This window comes from Peromyscus californicus, unplaced genomic scaffold (assembly GCF_007827085.1).
Source record: "Peromyscus californicus insignis strain IS unplaced genomic scaffold, ASM782708v3 Scaffold_13__1_contigs__length_99412109, whole genome shotgun sequence".
Classification (NCBI taxonomy): Eukaryota; Metazoa; Chordata; class Mammalia; order Rodentia; family Cricetidae; genus Peromyscus; species Peromyscus californicus.
This window is the reverse complement of record NW_026294424.1, coordinates 29,453,312-29,477,374: the sequence shown is the minus strand read 5'-3', so window position 1 is coordinate 29,477,374 and position 24,063 is coordinate 29,453,312. Positions and strand designations below refer to the sequence as shown.

At 44.2% G+C, this 24,063-nt stretch overlaps 1 long non-coding RNA gene across 1 annotated transcript in view; it reads left to right on the top strand.

Annotated features, from left to right (window-relative positions):
* The window catches only part of LOC128108339 (uncharacterized), a 43,567-nt gene that overhangs the window by 16,251 nt on the left and 3,253 nt on the right, over positions 1-24,063 (top strand). The window contains exon 2 of the long non-coding RNA XR_008217440.1: positions 22,206-22,301. This is a non-coding gene — a long non-coding RNA (uncharacterized LOC128108339). The remainder of the gene's footprint in view (positions 1-22,205; positions 22,302-24,063) is intronic.

Here is a 24,063-nt window from a genome sequence, read left to right as displayed (position 1 = left end):
GCCCTAAATAGACATGAATTACAAGAACGTCCTTTGAAAGCCCCATGCAGCACTTGTTTCATTAAATTCCATGGAGCAACCTTAATTTAGTGGAACACTGGATAGGCTGTTCTTTTAACCTATTATCACTTTGGCCAGGCCCATAAACCATATTCATGGATGATTCCATCAAGAGGGACAACAGTGGGATTAATATTATTTCAGGACACAGTAAATGCCACAATGATGAAGCTGTTTAAGATCTGGTGCTCACGGTGTCACACTGAATGCATTGACATTTACTCTGCTATCACTTCATTTCCAATATTCCTTCCAAATCAGCCGATGCTAATGCTTCAGTATGTGTGCAGAATACAATGTGGGTGGGGGTTGGGAGGCTGGAAAGAGATTGTACAAGTCCTTTGCTTTCCTTTTGGTATTCAGCAAAGGCAACTATACTTGGATAGTCTTTTATATGCACTAGGACCTCATATGTCGATTATTAGGACTACAGGCTCCCAGAAGCTGGGCTTTTTCTTAGAGTTGGACCAAAACCAGTCATTGAACCTTTAGTTGTGATTGGATGTTTGTTGTTGCTCTGATATGAAATGAAAACTCATCACTTGGTATTCTCGGCATATTGGAATAGAGCACATAGGAAATGGATATGTCTATAATGGCAGATAACTTAGAAAGCCTTGTGTGTGAAACTTTCTGGATCTCCTTATCCTTAAATTTGATGCCTTTGACCACAGTATAGGCACAAAGGTACCGAGTTTCTGAAAGCCCATGGGCAGATTTGGGGAATGTCTTTTAAAGAGGTAGCAAAGATGTCATCTGCAATGCCATTGCTAGTTGTGCTGTGATCTCTTTCCCCTCCCCGCCCTTACTCTCCCCTCCACACCTTCCCTCCCCACCTTCCCATCTCCCTATGCTAGGAGTGCTGGAACTAAAGGACTTTGCACATGCTAGGTAAATTTCCCTTTTGATTTAGAGTCTTAGGGTTGGAAAAAAGTTGGCAGCTCTCTGGTATATGGCTTTCAAGTTTTAATGTGATTGCAAATCTCCCAAAGTGCTAGTTAGTCCCAGGAACTGTGGTCTTGGAGTTACCAGGCCTATAATCTGGCATCAAGAGGGTAGATCTGCATAGCACTTCACTCTCAGGAGATACAGCTACGCATCTCTTGTCAGAAGAGCTTTCTGTATATGTCTAAATTTCTATTCTATGAGGCATCGTATACTTTCTTAAGGCAGTCAACAGACTCTGGATATGAGTTCTTTACTTTGCAGCCAAAATCCTACTCATAGACTTACGTATTTTTGTCCAGCTCCAACCTAATGCAGCAAGGTAAGAAAGCATCCTCTTATTGAAAGAAAGCTTAGCCCTTCTGCATTTTTAACCTACAAGAAAGTCTTCAAGTGGGAAGGGACAGCTGATGTACAGATAACTTGTCTCCTTGGGGTTCATCCTTCCTGATACCCTCACCCTACTTTGTTGACTTCCAGAAACTCTTGTTCTCAGTTTGATTCTGCTCCACCTCAAGTGGATGATGCTTTCCCTCTTTTGAATTCATATCTTTTTTTAAATGTGCATTTTTGTATGCTATAAAATACTTTTGAAATTCCTCCTAGATTATACATCTATGGACTCAGAGATAGTGTCTTCAGATCTTCTCTCATGCCTTCCTAACACACAAAGAGCTCAAACTATGTTTGTTAAATTGAGTCACACGTAGAAATTAGGGCAGTAAATTCATAGTACCAACAAAATACAAAGGCTACAAGGCAGTACATTGTCACACCAGATAAGAGAACGTTGGATTTAGTATTGCATGTGGAGTTCAGTAAAAAAGGATTTAGTGTAGACAGGAGCCATTGAAAAGAACTTTATGAAAAAATTGAGTGTTAATCAAAAAGCCAGGTGGGGGAGAGCTTGAAGGAGATAGGATTCAGCATCATCAAGGGCCACAAGGAAGTCGACTAAAGTCTGAAAAGTTGACACTGGTTTATGAATAAGTACCTCACTAGTGTTTTAGACAAATGTTTGGGGAAGAAGCAGAATGTGATGCTTTGGGCAACACAAAGCACCATGTTGATTATTAGATCAACACAGATATGAACAATGTAAAGCAATAGAAGAAACTATCGTGTACTCTCAAGTTCCAAAGTTTCTCTGAAGAGGTGTGCAGAGGGTCTAGTTCAGCAAGGGTTGTCTGTCCAACCTCTGCTGCAGGCTGAAGAGTTTTGTTGGGTTTTAAATGGACAGAGCCCACAGGAAGCCATGCCACAGGATCTGTCTTCCATCTACTCCTCAGCTTCGCAGCTGATCTTGTTTTGAACACTTCAAAGGGGTGGCTGGTCCTGTGATGGTAGAATCACTGCCCTGCAGATGTCACTGCCTCAGTAGCTCCACAGTGCAGATCAGGAAGCTAAGTGAGAGAGGAGAAGCCAATGGCTTAATTGAACTCTCAACTGAAGCTGGTTCATGGGACATGTATCTTACTCATTACATTGAATTACCTGAGTTGAAGAATTATCCTTGATGGTGTGGTATATGTAGTATGTAGTGTGTGTGTGTGTGTGTGTGTGTGTGTGTGTGTGTGTGTGTGTGTGTTAAAACTGACCATTTTTAGAGTTAATTTAGAGTCATAATGTATATCCATTATTGCATCCAATAATGACTAACATCACCCAACTTCAAATGGTTTTCATCTTGCCCAGACAGAAACACTATGCACTTACTCCATATTCTTCCTCATTTTGGTTCCTGGTAATGTCCACACATCTCAGTGTGAATATCTCTATGAATTTGTCTACTCCCTGGATCTAATATCACGGGGATTATACACTATTTGCTTTTTTATTCTTGACTTGGTAAAATGTCTTCACATTTCATCTATAGTTTAGTACGTGACAAGATTTACTTTATATCAGAAAATCCTTCATTGTATACTTTGTTGAGTCACTCATCTGCCCATGAGCATTTGGGTTGTTTCCTGTTTTCTGGCCCTTACCAAGGCTGATATGAATGCTGGTGTTTAGGGCTAATGTTCTGTTTGAAGCCCTGATTTCAATTACTGTGTCATGTACCCAGGAGTGAGTGGGATTGCTGGATCAAGTGGTAATCGTGTCTGGAACTTTTTGTGAAATTGCCAAACTGCTCACTTATTTATTACTATTATTATCTAGCACTTTGAACACTGGAGATACAGTGGTATTGAGAGAAAAATCCATGAAATTAAGGCCCTCATAATGGTGGAAAAAGAATAGATAAGTACAGATTGTGACAGGATATTCTAAGAATGACGCAGGGCAATGGACACAAACTATAAACATCCACAGCAGCTTCATATTAACTCCAGTGGAGTCAGAAGAGCTTCTTACTGGGGATGAATTTGAAGGAATGGGAAGAGTGAATGGCTAGGATGACACCAAGCTGAAGAATGACTGACTCCAGTCCACCTACAAGAGGCAACATGTGGACAGGCATGACACCTGCTGAGAACAGGAGTGGGAAGCCTACAGATAACTGACGCTGACCTCTACAGACCAGATCCCTGTGAGGTCCAACCCCAGTGCTGGGAGAGAAGGAGGGTCACAGAAAGCCAGGAGTTGACTGTTGGGAGTCACAAGCAGATGAGGCATACTTTATGTATTCCACAAAGGGACATTTGGCAGGCAGGCACACACTTTGCACACTCGGACTGCATGGGCACGTGCACAGACTGACTTACAGGCTACAGACAGGCACACAGGTCTACAGATAAACACACACAGGCATCTAGCAAAGGTGAAGGCTTTAGACCCAAAGACCCTGTTTACATGAAACTCACACAAAAGCGACGTTCTGCCCCAAACAGTGTGTAACTGATTATATCATTGTTTGCTTTTGAGTTTTCTGCATTTCCGCTGTGAGCCGTTTTGTGTTGACCCATAGCTTCCTAGGTGTACAGCATTAGACCTCTTGGCCCATTCCAGACACCATATCATCACCATGTTGTCTAAGCATAATTGGTTCTTCGATCTTATATTCCCTATAACTCTTTATAACCCTTTAGGCTGCTATGTCTAAAAATGCATCATCCAAATTGAGTACTCTTACATGTGGGAACCTGGGAAAAGTCTGGTCCATAAGGTAGAAGTCTTAGTTTCGACAGAATTTGCTGTATGTAGCCTAGCTTGGCCTTGAACTAATGCTCCTCCTACCTCACTCAGATCCCAAATGCTGGGATTATAGATGCATGCCAGCATGCCCAGAAATCTTTAAAAAATATATATATATATATATATATATATATATATATATATATATATATACATATACATATTTATATTTGTGTGTGTGTTCTTTTTTTAAACTTTCTTTCTGTTTATCATGTGTCTTTCACATCATACCTCCTGGTCCCACCCATCTCTCCCCTCCCAAATTAAACAAAATAAAATAGAGAAAAAAAAGGAAAAAAAAAAAAAAGGAAGAAGGGGAAAATCTCGTCACGGACGCTGCAGTGTGACACATTGAGTCACGCAGTAAACCCCTTTACCCATACTTTTTTACATGCATTCATCACAAAGAATCATTGGACTGGGGTTTGAGGCCCCTGATCTCTGCTATACCATCACTGGGCCCTCACTAGGACTCTTCCTGGACATGCCCTTGCTGCCTTGCTTCACGGAGATGCAGCCCTGGATCCCGAAGAAGCAAGCCCCTCCCCGTGCTCCAGCAGATCACAGATGGGGTGAATGTTGGGGTGGGCCAACACATAACCCTGCTTTTGGGCGTGGGTAGTTGCAGAGTTGGTCAGCCTGTCAGCTATTTGCTACCCCGTCTTTGCCACCAGGGGGAGCTCTTCAGCATTCCCAGGCTACCCCTTGCAGCAATGAGCAAGGGGCGGGGCCAGTTCTCAGGCTTTCACTTCCTCAGGGTTGGTTCTCCTACATCTGCACCTTCAGGGCCAGCTCTACTGCGTTGTCCAGGAGAGCTGTAGGGGCCACTCTCCTGAGTGCTGCCGCTGATGAGGGGCTGCGACCTCAGGGCCAGCTCTTCCAACTGCCTCAGGCATTGATGTGGGGTTGGGGGGCAGCATCTATCCTCTGCCCACGCAGCCATATGACAGCTGAGCAATGGGGACAGCTCTCCCATACTCACGAAACCTCCACCAACAGGGTCAGCTCTGCTATGATGCCCAGGCGAGGTGCAGGGTACACTTTCCCGAGTGCTGCAGGTGATAAGGGGGAGGTCATCTCCCTCACCCACCACAGGTGGCAGGGTCAAGGGGAGGGGAGGGCATCTTTCCCTCGCTCTCACCACCACATGGCAGACCAGAGGGGTCTGGCCAGTTGTCCCATTCTCACACCCTCAGGGCTATCTCATCAGCACCTCTGCCAACAGGGTCAGCTCTACGGTGCTGCCTAGGCGAGGAGCAGGGCCCGCTTTCCTGAGCGTTGCAGCTGGTAAGAGGGAGGGGGTCACGGGTAAGGGGGGCATCTCTCCCCCACCCACATTGCCGCATGGCAGATGAGTAGTGGGGACAGTTCTTCTACGCTCACAGCTTCAGGGCTGGCTCACCCACACCTCTGCCAACAGGGATGGTTCTATTGTGTTGTCCAGGTGAGGTGCGTTGTCTGCTCTCCCAAGTGTTGCCGCTGATTGGCGGCAAGGACTGCTCTCCGTTCTTATGACCTCAGGGCCAGTTTTCCCACCTGCCTCACGCATTGATGGTGTGTGTGTGTGTGTGGGGGCATTTCTTTCCCGCCCATGCTGCCATATGGCAGATGAGGGGTGGGGCTAGATCTTCCATATTCACATTCTTGGGGTTGGCTCACCTGTGCTGTTGTCATCAACAGGGTCAGCTCTGCTGTGCGGACCAGATGAGGTCCAGTGCCGGCTTTCGTGAGTGTTGCAGCTGATAAAGGGGTCTGCTCCCTCACCAGCTCGAGGCTGTAGGGACGAGGGGAGTGGGGAGGGCATCTTTTCCTCACTTCCACCACCACACTGCAGATGAGGGAGGCGGTACCAGCTCTGCCCCTCTCATGCCCTCAGGGCTGGCTCACCGGCGCCCCTTGACAGGGTCAACTCTACTGTGCTGCCCCAGTGAGGCGCAGGGCCCATTCTCCCGAGTGCTGCAGCTGGTGAGGGGTTGGGTCAGGTCCCCCACCTGCTGCAGGTGGTGAAGGGTGAGGGGAGGAGGGCATCTTTACCTCACCCACGCCACCACATGACATGTGAGAGGGGCGTGACCTGCTCTCCCATTCTCACACCCTCAGGTTCACCCATACCCCTGCGAACAGGGTCAACTCCACTGTGTGGCCCAGGTGAGGTGTAGGACCCTCTCTCCTGCGTGCTTCAGCCAGTGACGGGCAGGACCAGTTCTTCCTAGTGTTGCATCCAGTGAGGGGTGGAGCCAACTCTGTAGAGCCCTATGTGCTTGGCCTTGGGTGGTATCAGGAGTCTCAGACATCAACACAGACCGTGGTTACATCAGAGCCGTAAACCCAGACATGGGTCCTAGCAGAAGCCCAGGCCCAGACATCACCGTGGCCCTAAGTGGCAATGAAGCCACCTTCCTCATCCCTCTCCTCATCTCTTTCACCTCTTCAGACATGCCTCTGTCCACAGGACATGAACCATCTTGTCTCTTTCTCTCCCGATCACATCATACATTTCTTCACCATAGTAGTGCCCATGTGCCTGGCACCACAAAGTGCCAGGTGGGCCAGTGTTTTCTCCTCGGAGCCTGGAGTGGGCCACCCTAGGCCTGCGTGTGGATCTACTTGTCCCACTTAGAGTGTCATGGTGCTGGGCAAGACCATGCTTCCTCATCACAAAGAGGTCATAACTGTCTGCTGGGTGTGATACTGGCTGGTGTGAAGATGTTGCTGGAGTCCCCTCTTGAGCCTGGACTAGAAAGTATGGGCTGCAATCCATTTGTGCGTGTATTTTTAATGTGAAAAAGAGTACCATTAACCACCCTCTTTTATGTGAGTGCTTTATGAACACCGACATCATAAGTACTTGAAAATGTGTATATGAGTATAAAGCATCCACTAACAATCCATTAATGTGCAGCTTGGAGAAAATAGTGTTAAGTATTAAAGTAGAGTCTTTTTTTTCTAAAAAACAGAGACTACTGTATTTCTGATACCAGATGACATTTCCTAACAAGAGGAGAAGGTGGAAGTCAATTTTCCTTTTCAATTTGTTAGGCAGCCACATTAAATGGACAGATTATGTGAATGTATGATTTGTATATATGTACATATATGTATAGATTCCCGTGCCCACTCCAGTGTGGACCAGTTCACAATAAGACATCAGCATCTCATGAATAGCAAATGAAATTTCTAGCAGGAGACAATTTGCAAAGGTGGAAATTCGGAGTGGGGCTGGTGTTGAGGCTGCTGGGATGGAAGACAGGGTCAGAGCTAGGGGTCAGGTGTTGTGGGATGTTCTGTATGGCAAATGTGTTGCTCTGATTGGTTGGCAAATAAATCACTGATTGGCCAGTGGCCAGGCAGGAAGTATAGGCAGGACAAGGAGGAGAATAAAGCTGGGAAGTGGAAGGCTGAGTCAGGGAGACACTGCCAGCCGCCATGATGACAAACAGCATGTGAAGATGCCGGTAAGCCACGAGCCACGTAGCAAGGTATAGATTAATAGAAATGGATTAATTTAAGCTATAAGAACAGTTAGCAAGAAGCCTGCCACGGCCATACAGTTTGTTACCAATATAAGTCTCTGTGATTACTTGGTCGGGTCTGAGCGGCTGTGGGACTGGCAGGTGACAGAGATTTGTCCTGACTGTGGGCCAGGCAGGAAAACTCTAGCTACACTCAGGGGTTGGGGGAGAGGGAGGGAAGTCTAGGGAATGACATCAGTCCTTCTTACTCAGAGTGTCAACCTGTTGTGGGTATGCAGCAGAGGTCAAGCTACTCACTAGCTCCCTGGGCTGCAAAAGAAGGTGAATCTTTCTTGACTGAAGAATCCCTTGTTCCTGCTCAAGGAGGCCAGACCCTCGCAGACCCTGGTCTGCTACAGAGTCAGCAGCGTCTCAGCGGTGGATAGTGGTGTCTGTTCTGCTTCTCAGTTCTCTTCTTTTCCTCTGTGGCTTGATCTCTCACATCTCTTCCTCTTCTCCCCACAAAGTGAGGTGAATGCTTGGACATGTTTGTGGGTCTCAGGAGCAAGGATGCTTTGCATGGATTCTTGTGTTTTTACTCCAGGGACTTCCTGTTGTGTTTGCTTGTTTTTTAACAAGATGCCTGACCAGGGAGGGAGCCATGGGCCTTACCCCTGGCTGGCAGCACAGCCAAATATAAACAAAGAAGGGAGCACCTGGAGTCAGACATTATGTTTACTAAACAAAACCGACAAGTTCTCACTGTTGTGTGAGAAAGTGCTGCAGCTTTCAATCCCCTGGAGCTGACTAGGATCCATTTTATTGAGCTTGGTAATGACAGCCCTGCTGGAACAGCTGGGTAGTTCCTATTAGCTCCAAGAGACTCGGGAGGGCAGTTTTTCTTTAGAAAAATTATGTTTTTCATTTAGACCAACAACAGTCTGGTGGTCTCAGCATACTTCCCTATAATTTTAAAGAGTAGGAAGATCATAGCCCAGACTGTTCTTCAAATATTAGGGTGGCTGGAGGTGGCAAATAAAATCATAAGACCTAGTTAAATAAAAGTTTCAGATAAATTCTTTTAGAGTTTACATATGTGTTATGGGACATCTTTGCTCTAAGAAGGTATTAGTGGTTTATTTAAAATTCAAGTTTAACTGAGTAGCCTGTATTTTATTTGGAGATATTTAGTACTTTTCCTAATGCAATTGCTTATGCCTTGCATGATAAGAAACTGATGAGAACAGGGGGTAGATATTGCCCAGGCAGCAGGGACCCCAACAGTGAGTGCTTTTGGCTCTTATTGTAGACTGGAAGGTGGAAACATCTCTCCTTTGTCCTGTTGGTAGTTCTCTTCTTGCCTGAGGTCAGGAATGCTGGAAGGGAGGTGTAGTTTGCTCTCTCCTCCTGTAAGTGAGCAGCCCTGCCTAGGAACTTATGTGAGGATATGATCAAAACTGAGGCCACATGCACACTTCACATATGGGCTGGTCAGATGAACTAGTTCGTCACCTCCTCTAAGGCCTCACCAAAATGTCTGGCAAAAGTCCTATAAAAAGCCTGTGGACTGATACTTCTGTTGTATTCTGTTTCTAGGGAACCCTCCTGCTATAGAGAGAGAGGATCTGCCATCTTTCCTAAAGTTCTCCCCTACAATCCAATAATAAAATTTCCTTCTGAGACTTACCCTCCTGTGGTGCATGAGTTTTGTTCTTCTAGTTTGTGCGACAAGAATAGGGTCCTAGTTCCCTCGAGGACATTCGAGGAGCATGACCTAGGAAACCGAAGGGCATGGACCAGTGTTCTACTTTATATTTATTTATTCATTCATTTAGTTGGTGTGTGTGTGTGTGTGTGTGTGTGTGTGTGTGTGTGTGTGTGTGTGACAGAGAGAGAGAGAGAGAGAGAGAGAGAGAGAGAGAGAGAGAGAGAGAGAGAGAGGACTTTAGGAGGTCACAGGATAATTCCACCATGTGGGGTCTTGGGAGTGAACTCAAGTTACCAGACTTGGTAAAAACTGCCTTTACCATGGCGTCGTTATTATAGCCCACTGTATGTGAGGGTTTTGGTGCCAGATGTATGCAAAGGGGATGCAGTAAAGAAACTGCCAACATGGCCACTCCATAGTTTGGCCAAGGTTTTTATTGTAGATATATCCAGAGGACTCTGAAAGAGTCCAGAGCAGAGAAAGAAGTAGACTGAACATGGCCAGGGCTATCTGTGAGAAAAGAGAGAATAACCAGAGATAGAAAATAGAGAGAGCAGAGTGTCTTTGTTAGGGTTTCAATTGCTGTGAAGAGACATCATGAACACAGCAACTTTTATAAGGGGAAATGTTTACTTGGGGGTGGCTTATAGTTTCAGAGGTTTAATCCATTATTATCATGGTGGCACACAGGCAGACATAGTGCTGGAGAAGTAGCTGAGAGTTCTACAACCAGATCTGCAGGCAGGAGATAGAGATAGAGATAGAGATAGAGATAGAGATAGAGATAGAGATAGATAGATAGATAGAGAGAGAGAGAGAGAGAGAGAGAGAGAGAGAGAGAGAGAGAGAGAGCACTACTGGACCTGACTTGGCTTTTGAAAGCTCAAAGCCAGCTGTTTCTGTCATTTACATAGTTTTGGAAGTTGCTTGCTCTACGCTTCCTGTTTACTCAGGTAATATTATTTCCTTCTTGGGTCTTTGATGGTGTTGAAGACCAGATATTTATAGTTACAGTTTTCCTTGTTACAAAATTCAAAAAAGAAACTTACTTAAGAGATGTAAAGTTTATAATGTTGAAAAATATAAAAGCTTAAGTTGTTTATCTAGGAAGACACTTTAAGGTCTAAAAAGCTATTTTTAGGATAGTAAAACAAGGTATGATTGAAAATGGTTTAGGTATAAAACTTTAAATTCATCAAGGTAAGATAGATAATATTTTCTCTGAATGAACCAAATACAAATGGACTAGACATTGTGAATGCAATTCTTACCTGATAATTGTTCTTATTGCATAGAGTTTTACTATGTTAGAGTTAAAACTTTACTTTTTATTTAGATAAAAAAGGGGGAATATTTTGGGATATCTGTACACTGTATGAAGATGTATCGCTGTGACTGGTGTAATAAAAAGCTGAATGGCTAATAGCTAGGCAGGAAGAGGTTAGGTGGACTTCTGGGGGCAGGGAGGACTCTGGGAAGAAGAAAGACAGAATCACCAGTCAGATGTGGAGGAAGCAGGATGGGCAATACAGAGATGAAGTAATGCCATGTGACAGAACACAGATTAATATAAAGGGGTTAATTTAAGTTACAAGAACTAGTTGAGAGAAGCCTAAGCCAAAGGCTGAGCTTTCATAACTATTAGGAAGTTTCCATGTTGTTATTTGTAAGTTGGCAGCCCAAAGAAAAGTCTGACTACATTCCTGTTCTTGCCTACAGGTAGGAGGTATGTCTGTTCTATTACCCACTTCTCATATTCTTTATACTCCTTTTGTCTTGAACATGATTCAATCTGTTTTTTTCTGTCCCTTATGCAGCCATAAGCCAAGAGTGAGAGTCTATCTGGACACTCCCTTTTCTTTGCTCATGTAAGAAAGCATGCATCATTAGCATGAGAGAACTAATACTTTGAGATAGCTGGACCTGGGAGGTCTACACAGATTAACAGGGACTGGCACCAAGTCTGGGAGGTGCCCAGCTCACTCAGGCGACCCCAATGAGCCTACATCTGCATTGTGGCTGCCATTGACTAGAACCAGCACAGCAGCCAGGCTAGGGTGATGAACTGGGCAACTGGAATGCTCTAAACATTGGTGCTGAGGATGCTGGATCTACAGGGTCCTGGTGCCTGTCCTCTTTGCCTCATGACTCTCCCTACTTCCCTCAAGCTTCATCTTTCTATCTTGTCCCTGGTATAGGCTTTGAGATTCTGCCACCCTAAGGATAAGGAAAAGGGTGTGGTGATATAGTGTGTCCCCCAATATATTGTACATCCTAATAAACTTATATGGGGTCAGAGGACAGAACAGCCACTAGACAGACATAGAGGCCAGAAAATAATGGCACACACACGCCTTTAATCCTATCACTTGGGAGGCAGAGATCCATCTGGATCTCTGTGAGTTCAAAGCCACACTGGAAACAGCCAGGCATGGTGACTCACACCTTTAATCCCAGGAAGTGATGGCAGAAAGCAGAAAGGTATATAAGGTGTGAAAACCAGGAACTAGAGCTGGTTAAGCTTTTAGGCTTTTAGCAGCAGTTCAGCTGAGATCCATTTGGATGAGAACTCAGAGGCTTACAGTTTGAGGAAACAGGATCAGCTGAGGAACTGGCAAGGTGAGGTGGCTGTGGCTTGTTCCGCTTCTCTGATCTTCCAGCATTCACCCCAATACCTGGCTCTGGGTTTGTTTTATTAATAAGACCTTCTAACAATTCGTGTTACAAAAGGGTCTGATTTCTTTCTTTGCATAACTCCTCCTTAAGGATAACGGCAAGAAAGAACACCATGGCTGGGATGGACACACACACACACACACACACACACACACACACACACACACACACACACAGAGAGAGAGAGAGAGAGAGAGAGAGAGAGAGGTATAGAGGAAGAGGAGATGGGCCAGGATGGCACAGCCACCTAACTATCCTGGGTCCTGCACCCTGAGAGCTTCCCAAGATGATGGCTGCCTATTACTTTTTTCTTCCTTTTACTTGTTCAGATCCTTCCATGAGAAAATTGACTTCTGGGAGCTTCTAAACTCTGGGGGGGGGGCACATTCTAAGTATAAGCTGTTATCTCCTGGGCCTGAAGTCTTCCAGTCTTTTGTATAACTGACCTTGTACAAGGTCCCTAGACTATCTTCCTTGGGGATAATAGTGGGGCATACAATGCCCTTTTTCCCCCTTGGTTTTTTTTCTATGTGACCAAGGTTCATGCCACATGGTATGACATAAATGGCATTAAGTTGAACTCCCCTTCTCTCCTTGGCTGTTGGGACAGTTTTCCCCTAACTTTTGCATTCCCATCAAGCCAGAGAACTCTGCTCCAAGTTAGGTGCATGGAGAAGAACAAACAGAGCTTAGCAGGGTTAGACTCACAGACCTCTGACCAAAATGGAGGGCATCAGCACAGCCCTGGGTCAAGTGTGATGTGCTCACAGCTGGTGTCTGCCTGCCTGATCCAATGTCTCCAGACAGTTGCATGCCTGAGGAGAAGTATCATACAGGCTGCAAAGGCTTCAAATTACTGCTGTGCTTGTCAACTTGAGGGCCTTAAGTGCCCTTTCAACACAGAGGGTCACAGATCTGTCTGGTCTCAGCCCACACCATCTTCAAGTTGAGCAGTGATGACATGGAATGCTTTACCAGTCCTGTTTTCCCATGTGCTCCCAAAGCAACAACAACATCTATGAATATTAGCAATGCTTCTCGGCTTCCCCATCCTCCTCCTTCCAACAACAGCTTGTAAAGTCAGGAACATAAGATCTTTGGGTTACCTCTCCCATCATTGCAGATCCTTATAATAACAAAATTAGGCCAGGCGGAGGTAGAACATGCCTTTAATCCCAGCACTTGAGAGGCAGAGGCAGGTGGATCTCTGTGAGTTTGAGGCCAGTCTGGTCTACAGGATGAGTTCCTGGAGGGCCAGGACTACATGGAGAAACCTTGTCTCAACAATAAAAGAACAAAAATAAACAAACAAACAAACACTCAAAACAAACAGCAACAACAAAAATTAATACTCTTGCTGAAAGAAGCAATCACACCTTTATTCATGTTAAAAGAAAAAGAAAGAATGGCAAACCTCGATCCCCATCAACTAGCATCTGATGGGTTCTGACCCTTGCTGTGTCCTCACTGATAAAGCACCTTCAGAATTGGGCAAAGCATGCATCCCAGTTTCTAGGAAGCTTTTAGATCAGTGGTTCTCAGTCTTTCTATGCTGTGAACCTTCAACACAGTTCCTCATATTGTGGTGACCTCCAACCATAGATTATTTTTGTTACTACTTCCTAACTGCAATTTTGCTTCTGTTATAAACCATAATGTAAATATCTGACATACAGGATATTGATATACAACCCCTGTGAAAGGGTCATTTGACCCCCAAAGGTGTTGTGACCCACAGAATGAGAACCACTGTTCTAGTTGATTCTCACCCACCAAAGTTAAGTCTGGAATTGAACAGTAGATGCTATTACTGATTCCTAGACCTATTGATTTGCCTCTTAGTTGTATTCAGCATGTTTCTACCACAGATTTATTTAAAGGTAATCGGGCAGAATGCAGTCCATAGGGAGTAAAGGCCTTACTTTCCCTTGTGGTTGTGATGAGTTGGGGCAACATAGATACCATGGCCATGTTGGTAAGTATGGCTAAAATGGAATGACCCATCCTTTCTTCATGACTGCTAATGAGGAAGGGGACATAAGGGGCTTGTCAGAGGACACTTGGATGGGAGGACAGGAGAAACCAGAGGTTCTAACATGCCACTTTAGTCTTACAGATAGATAATTATCCACAGTCCTTGAGAAATGCCTAATTCTTTTCTGTATTTCAGCATAGCCTGAACATAAACTGAAGAGTGGGAAACATGAACCCCAGTGGGAAGAACTAATTTTAATGATATTTTAGAATTAGATTTGTTTTATAAGAGAAAAGGCAAATTGTCTGAGATACCCTGTATACAGGCCTTCTTAGCTCTGAGACACAACCCAGACTTACACAGAGAGTGATGTATGGGCTCAACACCGCTTGCTGTCCTCACACCAGGGAATACTACAGGCAGTTCACAGATGTAGCCACCCTTAGGACAGGAAAAGGTGTCTCAGCCTTCCTGCTCTCCTTACCCCAAGACTCAGAGACTCCCAAGTCTTTCCTCTAGAGTATATTCTTCCCTCCATTCTCTGCAGGAAGCAGGCATTGACCAGACTGGGAGAACCACCCAGGTATTTACTCCCTTTTCTTACAAGATTTTAGATGGAGAGAAATTGAGTTTAGAAATTGTTTACATAACCCAAACCAGTACATTACAGTTTTTCAGGAGCTTAACCAGTCCTTTGATTTAACCTGGGCATCTGCAATGTTAGTTTTAGAATTTAGAAATTCTAGCCAGTTTCTTTGAAACCACTACTGAGTGGTTTATTGTACTATTTTATTTCATGTGTATGATCACATGCCTGGCAGAGGCCAGAAGAGGGTGCTGGATCATCTGGAATTGCAGTCACAGAGTTGTGAGCCTTCGTGTGGGTACTGAGAAACAAACCCTCATCCTCTGGAAGAGCAGCTAGTGCTTCAATTGCTTAGCTGTCTCTCCAACCTCTACTAAGATCATGAAAATAAGTGTGATCAGAAAGAGATTTCGAAAGAAGAGAAAACAGGAAAAATGATCTGGTCCCTTTGGTCAGACTATGGGAAGTTATCCTGAATTCAAATTTCCAAGAGGGAAGAAAAATGGCTTTTGCTTGTTTTGCTTCAGTGGGTAGAAATGACTCAGGAGAACTATAAAGCCCCTGAAGCCATGTCCCATCTGCCAAGGAGTTCATTAGAGGTCCACATGTCCCCCAAAGTATATACTCTTGGATATTCCAAATACATCGTTGGCATCTATATTCTTACTTTAGATGATAATTAGGATAATTAGCATTACTCAACGTCTTGTAAGATATCTATGAAACAGACTCTATAACAAGAATATCCGTGTCTATTTCAGGTCACACACCTGGAGATTTTTTGGAAAGTCAGTTCACCTCTTTGGCTCTCATAATCTTCTTCTGAATAATGAATGTGGTGGTTTAAAGAAGAATGTCCCCTATAGACTCATATATTTGAAAGCTTAGTTCCCAGGAAGTGGAACTCTTTGATAGGATTAGGAGGATTAGAAGGCATGACCTTGTGGGATGAAGTGTGTCACTAAGGATGGGCTTTGAGGTTTCAGAAGTCCTTGCCAGGCCCAGTCAGACTACAGATCTCCCTCTGACTACAGATCAGGAAATAGCTCTCAGCTTTTGTTTCAACACCATGCCTGCCACCATGCTCCTCACCCTGATGATAATGGACCAAGCTTCTGAAAATGTAGACAAGCTCCCAGTTACATGCTTTCTTTTATAAGAATGGCTGTGGTCTTGGTGTCTCTTCATAGCAATAGAACAGTGATTAAGATAGAAGTTGGTACCAGAGACTGGGGTATTACTGTGACAGGCCTGACCATGCTGTTTGTTGGAGGAATATGGATGACTTTGGGACTTTGGACTAGAATAGCATTTGGAAGTTTTAAGTGCAGCCTAGTGGGCCATCCTAGTAAGAGCATGGAAGATAATGCTGATGAGGGCAATCTGAGCTGTAGGGGACCAGATCAAGAAGTTGCAGAGGGGAAGAGTATTAGTAAGTATCATTCTTAGGATATTTTGTCAAAGAATGTGGCTGCTTTTTGGCACTGTTCAACAAATCTGTCTGAGGCTAAATTTGAAGGGTTTGGGGTTAATGGCATTGGCAGAAGAGATTTCAAGACATGCTAGCTAATCTTCTAACTTGTGTAAAGGAATTAAAGGAAAGATTAAGCAGTGAAGGAAACCATCAACAACAGAAAGCTGATGCAGATGTAATTGAAGGAGATCAAGTTCCAACCCCATCAAGCAGCAGAACTTGGCAGCTTCATCCATGTGTGGTTCTTGAGTTAGAGTCAAGAACACAAGAAAGGGGTTGTGAGATCTCCCTCCACAATGAAGGAAAGCTGCTGAGACTAGGTGTGTGTCAGCGGTGTCCCTGCATGGAGGCCCAGAGAGACCATCGTGTGAACCTGTGAGGGTGAAGTCTGAATTGTATTGGAGACTTCAAGATGTCACAGATGCCAAGGTCATGGGATACCTGCTAAGGAAAGCTGCTAACAGGAAGTGGAGCCAGCCCAAGAGAGAAATGTGTTGCAGTCAACAAAGCTGAAATAAGTTGGAGTTCTGAAGAGTGTTTTGACCTCAGATGTGGAGACAACAGAGTCTGGAGTTTGTTCAGTTGGTTTTCAGTCTTGCTTTGGTCCAGTATTTCCTCACTATGCTCCCTTTCCTCTCTTTTGGAATGGTTATGTATATTCTGTTGGTATGTTGGAAGTATGCAATCTGCTTTTTAATTTTGATTTTACAGGGGGTTACAGTTAAGAGAAGGCTTTGAGTCCCAGGCACTTTGAACTTTGGACCTTTGAACAGTCTTGAGACTTTGATAGACAAGGGGACTTTTGAAGTTGGTCTGAATGCATTGTATGTGTTATGGGTAGCCCACCAGAGATGACCACACAGACACACTTCATATCCAATTGAAAGTCTTTATTCCAGGCAGCTGAGGCCATACCAGGTATTCAGGGACCTAGGTGTGGCCCCAGCTGTTCAGAACATGAGGTTTTTAAAGACAGAAACCATGACTTGGCAACTTGCTCAGCAGCCACAGGGGGCTTTGCAATAGAAAGCAATTTGAAGTAAGCAGTTTTAAGAGAAGCTAAGACATGTGGTTAGCTGGAGCAGGCTCTGCACAAACAAGCAGTTTAACAGAAGCTAAGTTAACTAGGGCATCCTCACCTTTGGTACCTAGAATAGAATTAGGTAATTTTCCATGGGATTCTCCATTAAGGAAATCAAATTCTAGTTAAATCCAAGTGGCCTCAGCAAGAATATAAGATGGAAGAACCTTTGTACAGTCTTGCCCTGTTATATATGACTATAAGCTTATGGGGACCAGGGAGTGGAATGTGGTAGCTTGAATAAGAATTGACCCCATAGGCTCATATATTTGAATGCTTAGTTACCAGGAGTGGAACTGTTTGAAAGGTTCAGATTTACAGTGGTTCTTAGCATGTGGATTGTGACCACTTTGGGGTTTGCATATTAGATATCCTGCATATCAGATATTTACATTATAATTTATAACAGTAGCAAAATTATGAAGTAGCAACAAAATAATTTTATGGTTGGGGGTCATCCCAGCTTGAGGAATTGTATTAAAGGGTCGCAGCATTAGGGAGGTTGAGAATCCCTGGTTTAGAAAGATTAGGGGGTGTGGCCTTTTGGTCGAAGTGTGTCACCTGAGGTGGGCTTTCAGGTTTCAAAAGCCCATGCTAGGCCCAGCCAGTCTCTGACTCTTTCTTTCTCTGTCTGTGGATCATAATGTAGCTCTGAACTCCTTCACCAATATCATGCCTGCCATGTCTGTCAGCATGATCCCTGCCATGATGATAAGGAACGAAGCTTCTGAAACTGTAAGCAAGTCCCCAGTTAAATGCTTTACTTTAGAAGAGTTGCCATGTGTAGCAGGGTCCTTGTTGTTCTTCCCTTTGGAGGTGGGGACCAAGTAGGCGCGGAGTCAAACCACACAGACTCTGGGGAGAATGTCAAAACAACAAGCTCAGTTTATTCAGGAAGAGGCAAGTCTTATATACCTTCCACCCAACCCTGGGGGAAGATCTGATGAATATGTATCCTCTGATGTGACATGGCTGCCTCTCATTGGTCCAGGTCATCTCAGATCATGTTTCAGCTGCTGTTGCTAAGGCCCTTAGGCAGACCCAGCTTGGCTCTCAGAAAGCATCTTTTTTACTTGTTTGGGCCAGCTGGCCCTCAAGCCTTTTAGGGATGAGTCATCCCACAGTGGAGCCTGTGTAAAAGGTAAGTGTCATGTGAGTTGTGGGTGAGACATTCACAGTGGGTCCATGTGTTATTCTGAAGTGGATTAGAAATGAAGGGAAGCAAACAAGCACTTGGTGGTATGGCCTTTGTGGCTGGGTCCTGGAAACTCCACTGAGAGTGATGAGAGATTACCAAAGACAGACACAAGTGACTTAAAATTGTGATTGGGTGGGCCTTGACCTCGGATGGAGACTTATCAGCAGCCCGGATACTCAGCAGATTTATTATATATAGCATGAGGGAGGAGGAGGCAGCCTAGGTGATCTTGGTAGGTGGGAACAGTCTCAGGGAGTTTGGCCATGAAGTCAGTGTGTTGAAGAAGATGCAGTGGGTACTTTCTGCATGTACTGTTTTTAGCTAAAAGTCAATGGTCTTCAGCATCCATACCTGGACCAGGGAAAAGTCTTGCCATTCCTCTGAGCCTGACCCAGGGAGGGCCTTGCCATTCCCACGAGTCTAAGACATTGGTGTTCTTGACATGGCCATATTCATGTCATGAATGCTTATTCATACCAGGGTACTTGTGTTTCCCACATCGTGGATCCTTATCATACATACTTTGAGGTGTGGCTTCAGACTTGTGTGTCATGCACAGATTTCAGGTGTCTTAGCTGCTGTGTTCCTGGGCTCTCGGGTACCTGTAGGAGACTTGGGATAACTTAAGGCACAGCCACTAGAGTACTTTGTTTCTGCTCAGGAAATAATTCTCTATGTGAGCCATGATATGAGTAAGATTGCAAGGTGCTTTTCTCCTCCTCCTCTTCTTCCTCCTTCTTCCCTTCCTCCTTCTTCAAATTATTTTTAATGTAGCAACAAAGTAATGGGTTTCACATTGCGTCTTCATACATATGTGCACACATACGTGCCGTCCTTGGTTCATTTCTCCCACTCTCTCTCCTGTGCTTTATTCTCCCCTCTGGCTGGTCACCTTCCTTTCTGTTTGCATGCAGTCTACATCCTCTTCTATTTCCCAGTTCCCTTTCTACAATCCATCTTTGTCTTGCCTTTCCCTGCTCTGTCGTGCCTTTTCCAAAACAGTGAAAAGGATGGGGAGAAGGCTTGGACGGAATGCTGCCCCAGTTATAGTTGCCAAATAAACTGATCTAACCCCGGGGTTCAGATTGGAATTTTGCTCCTGAGTAAAAATGGCAAAACTCCTCTTTCCCTCAGATCTGCTTTTCGTTCAAAGTTGAATAAATACTTGGAATAGTCCATATAGACATGTCCTTAAAAATCAAGAGCTAGGGGTTGGGGATTTAGCTCAGTGGTAGAGCGCTTGCCTAGCAAGCACAAGGCCCTGGGTTCGGTCCTCAGCTCCGGAAAACTAAAAACAATAAAAAAAAAAAAAAAATCAAGAGCTAAACCAGAAAACACGAGTTGTTTGCACCTTGCCTTCCCAAGTTCCATTCAAGTTCCTCAAGGGGAGTCATGTCTGAGTTGGAGCTTTCATGCTTGTAGAGAGATGGGACACTGGAGAGCAGCCCAGGAAGAGAGATGCCAGACTCCCCTAAGCATCATGGGGAGGACTGAAAGTCTAAGTACAGAGCGCTGGGACCATGGACTACCCCAAGGCCCCCTCCTGAGCCAGTGTAGGTAGGAAACTCTCCCCCCTCACCTCAGTCCTTCTCCCACCTCCTTCCAATTCACCCATCACACAAAGTTCAGAAAAATAATCTCTGGGAAAACGATATCTGAGAGGCTCTGCACACTGGGATGCTGGCCCCCACGGAGTGCAGAGGAGAGGCTAAAACCTAGAGTTTTCTTGAATATCTGTCTATTGAACCCTGTTATCACAATTCCTTCTGATTGTGCTCCAGAGTACCAGAAGCTCTACACCGCCCTCGGGAGGAGACCCAAACTGTCTCAAGAGGGATCCATCTAAGTGACCCATGTGCTGGCCTCCAGAGTGTTCTAATGATTGTCCTTCTTTGACCTTCGACAGTCCACAAACCTGCCTCCCTGCAACAGCTTCTAATTAACTTCCTGATACTTAACCCTTAAAGATAAATGGACAGAGATCAAAACACATTTGGATCTATCGCCGTGACAGATAGGTGTTGCAGACTGATTCTAACTAATGTCTTCACGCTGTTTGGCCTGCAACTTCTACTCTGATTCTGGCCTTGCCCATGTGACTTGAATCAACCAGTGGGACAGTAGTTAACTGCATGTAAGTAGAAGCTTGAAACAATGCTGTGTATTTCCTCGGCCACTCACATGTTTGCATGCCTGAGCTACCTTGTTGGAGAAACAGAGAATTATGTAGGGAGAACGCCATCCTCCCGACAAAGAATGTAATGTTAGAATCTAGCTGCTGTCTGTAGCTGCTCCACACTTTCACAGATACTGACAGGCACCTACGGAGACATTGTCTGAATCCCTAGCTAACAGGCTTGCTAGTGCCAGGACATGACATCTCATCTGGAAAGCAAGTTGTCATCAAAGGTGCTACATCCTGGTCCCCACCACTTTCGCTGACTTCTGCCTGGGGATCAGAGAGCCTGTGTGCAAGATCATGCTATGAACTACCCCCATTCTCAGTGTATTAGTTTGTTTCTACACTATTGTGATAAAACATTCTGACCAAAGCAACTTGGGGAAGAAAGAGTTTATTTAGCTTAAAGCTTCCAGCCCATCATCAGCAGAAGGCAAGCTTGGAGTTCGTCAGGAACCTGGAGGCAGGAACTGAAGCAGAGGCCAAGGAGGAATCCTGCTTACTCTTTGCTTATACAACTTAGGACCACCTGCCCAAGCATGGCACACTGTTCTTAGTGGACTGGGTCCTCCACATCAATCATTAATGTCTCACAGACATGCCCACTGGCTAGTCTGATGGAAAAAGATTTCTCAGTTGGGGTTTGCTCTTCCCAGGTGACCTGAGTTTGTGTCAACTTGACAGACACTAAGCATCACACGTGGGGAGCTAGAGGAAGGGGTTATGTCTTCATGTTGTGCTGTGGCTATAGTATAACATGATACTGTTGCACACTGTTACATGTTGAAAGCAGAACATGAAAGGGTAGATATTAGATGATGAGAAAAAATTGAATGCAGGTAATGGACATGGGTCATGAAAGGTATATAAAGCTAATTGTTGTTATAGTTTGAAATCTGTCATTTTTCTTTGTGTTATGGTTTTGGGTGGTGGATAAATACATAAAACTGCATTTGCTAGTGAAAGTATAAAATCCAGCTCTGACGTTCCACAGCATCAGAATGACTGTTGTATCTACATAGATGTTCATAGAGCTATATAGACTCTGGGTTTGGCTAATTTTGGTATGTGATTTTTCATTTGCAAGTTCTTTGTAATAAATGTTTAATTAGAAAACAAAACAAAGAGGTTAGCTTTGTTTGTTTCTGCCACTTGGGCTCAGATTCTCTGAGACCCTACTATGCTGTCTGTCGGTGATGATGCTAGGGTCTGAATTCTCTTCAGAGTCCCTGCCATGTGCCTCTCTATCTGTCTGTTCATTGTATTAATAACTCTTCTAATAAACTGCACAGTCCCCAGTGATCTGTTTCAGCATCCTCTTGAACCACTTACCCCATGTAAATCTTAACATAAAGAACATTTGTGGCTGGCCCGAACCTCCAATTGAACACACAGATTTATGACTGAGCCCAACTGAGTCATAGGCAAAGCACTGCCCTCTCTGAGGAAAGACAAATGCCATGATAACAAGCCTGCACCATCAACCTGACTTCTTGCCCAGTCCTATCCCACTGTGTTTGAGGTGTAAGAACACCTGCTTAATCTTGCAATCCAGCTGTCTACGGGAACGGCACCTTGAGTCATGTCTCATATATAACTAAACATCATGCCTAGAAGTCAGGAGAAGCAGAATGCTAGGCAGGCTTTGCTGGACACAGATGTTTACCCTGAGGTTCCTGGTCCTGCTGTATAACTCTCTCTTTATACTTTTGTCTTGGTGATTACTTCTGCAGGATTAGATGAAAGTACTGGAATGCCTAGTAGATAAAATCAACTATCTGGATTCAAAGTCTCTGCCCAGAGCTGCTGGAGGTGGAAGAATTTGGGACGTATGTAAGATCACCTAACACTCCAGGCTCAGCCTGGTCCTCTGTCTGCGTGCTTCTTTCTGTACGTTTTGTTTACACACAGCTTTTTCTGACCTCAATCTCATTTCAGGCAAGAATACTTCCAGTCAGGGAGCATTTAATTGTCACCTCTTCCAGGGATTCTCACAACTCAAGTCTTACCCTCCAGTTTGGATAGAAAGCATTTTCCCTATTTGAAAATAATTGTGTCTAGAAGGTTCAAGCCCCTTAGCTTGTTTTTCGTGGATTCTGCAATGGTCCCGTAAGTAGAGTCCTATGATTGGCACCTCTGCTGGCCCTTTTCTTCCCCCACCAAACATTGTAGAGATGCTATTAGCTCACTGGGGACCTCAGGCGAGAAAGTAACTAAGAAGGTTGTCTTTCAGCTATGTTTTGAATATTGTCATTTGTACAAACAGCACACACAGACAGGTACTGTTGCCTGATGAATAATCCTAGAGTTGACATTTTAGCATCTAAATGGGTTCAGAGAAAGGATTTTATTCTTTAGTAGGCCTTTGTTAACATGCTAAGGGATGTTTTCCTCTATTTGACACTAATAGAACTTAAGGTCTCTGGGGAAGAAGAAATCTAAGAAATAAGTAATTATTGCTCCAGGCTTCACTTCTAAAGCAAACAGACCTGAGGTAATTGTCTGAATAATCTGGATGAAATAACATCATTTTCAATGAATCACAATTGTTTGAGCTATCCAAATAATAGAACAATACATAGACTGTACTTGGCACATATAGCTTCTGGGAAAGGCAAGGCCTGCTTTGGGGAAGTATTGACTGTTTCTGAATTTCAAAGATTACTGGTTTTGATTTTATGCAAATGCAGAACACTGTACAGGACATAGACATCGTACAGGACGGGGTCAAGTTCAGTTCGTCTGACCAGAGTATTCTGTTCTTTCAAGCACAAAGGCATGGAATGAGATTCTACCACAAGGACACTAAAGGCTACAAAAATTATGATCAGATCAAATTCGCTAGGAGAAGAGATAATAAAATTTACCAATATTTTTTAATAGCTGAATGATTTAAGGCAAAAATATCCCCATTCTAGACCTTAGATTATGGGGGAATAAGTAAAAGGATTGGCTTGAATAATTTGTAGGGTCCCTTTCAGGTCTCAATATATGTGATTTTAGAAGTTTGCTGGGCTGGAGATTCCCCAGGTTTTATTTTCTGAGCTCTGACTGAATCTAAATCTAGTACTGTTGGACTCCTTATGCACCTATAGGAAGGGAAGTGGAGTTTTTCTGATGGTTAAAAGTGTCTTCAAAGAGAATTGTGCGTGTGTTTACAAGACCATTTCAGTTTGTGTGTGTGTGTGTGTGTGTGTGTGTGTGTGTGTGTGTGTGTGTGAACACTGATTAAGCCTCTAGAGCTGAGAATGGCAGAGCTACTATTTTTAATGTGTTGGGTCATTCTGCCAGAGACAAAAATATTCTGAAAGTTAGTAAACTGGCAATTAAATGCTTTGGTCTAGAAAATGGTGTCACAATCTCTCTGAACTCTTCTTGAATTACAGAGTCCCATCCATCTGTAGGGTTTTAGGTATATGATTCCCCATGTGCTCCAAAGGTAGGAAACTTAAGAGTTTTTAGAGAAGAGCATCAGTGGCCACCTAAAATATGAATGCCACATGTGCCTTTAGCATCTCACACTACTGGATGCCACCTAAGGCAGGACTACTTATATTGCAGTATGTGCAGAAGGGCTGCTAGAGTGAATAA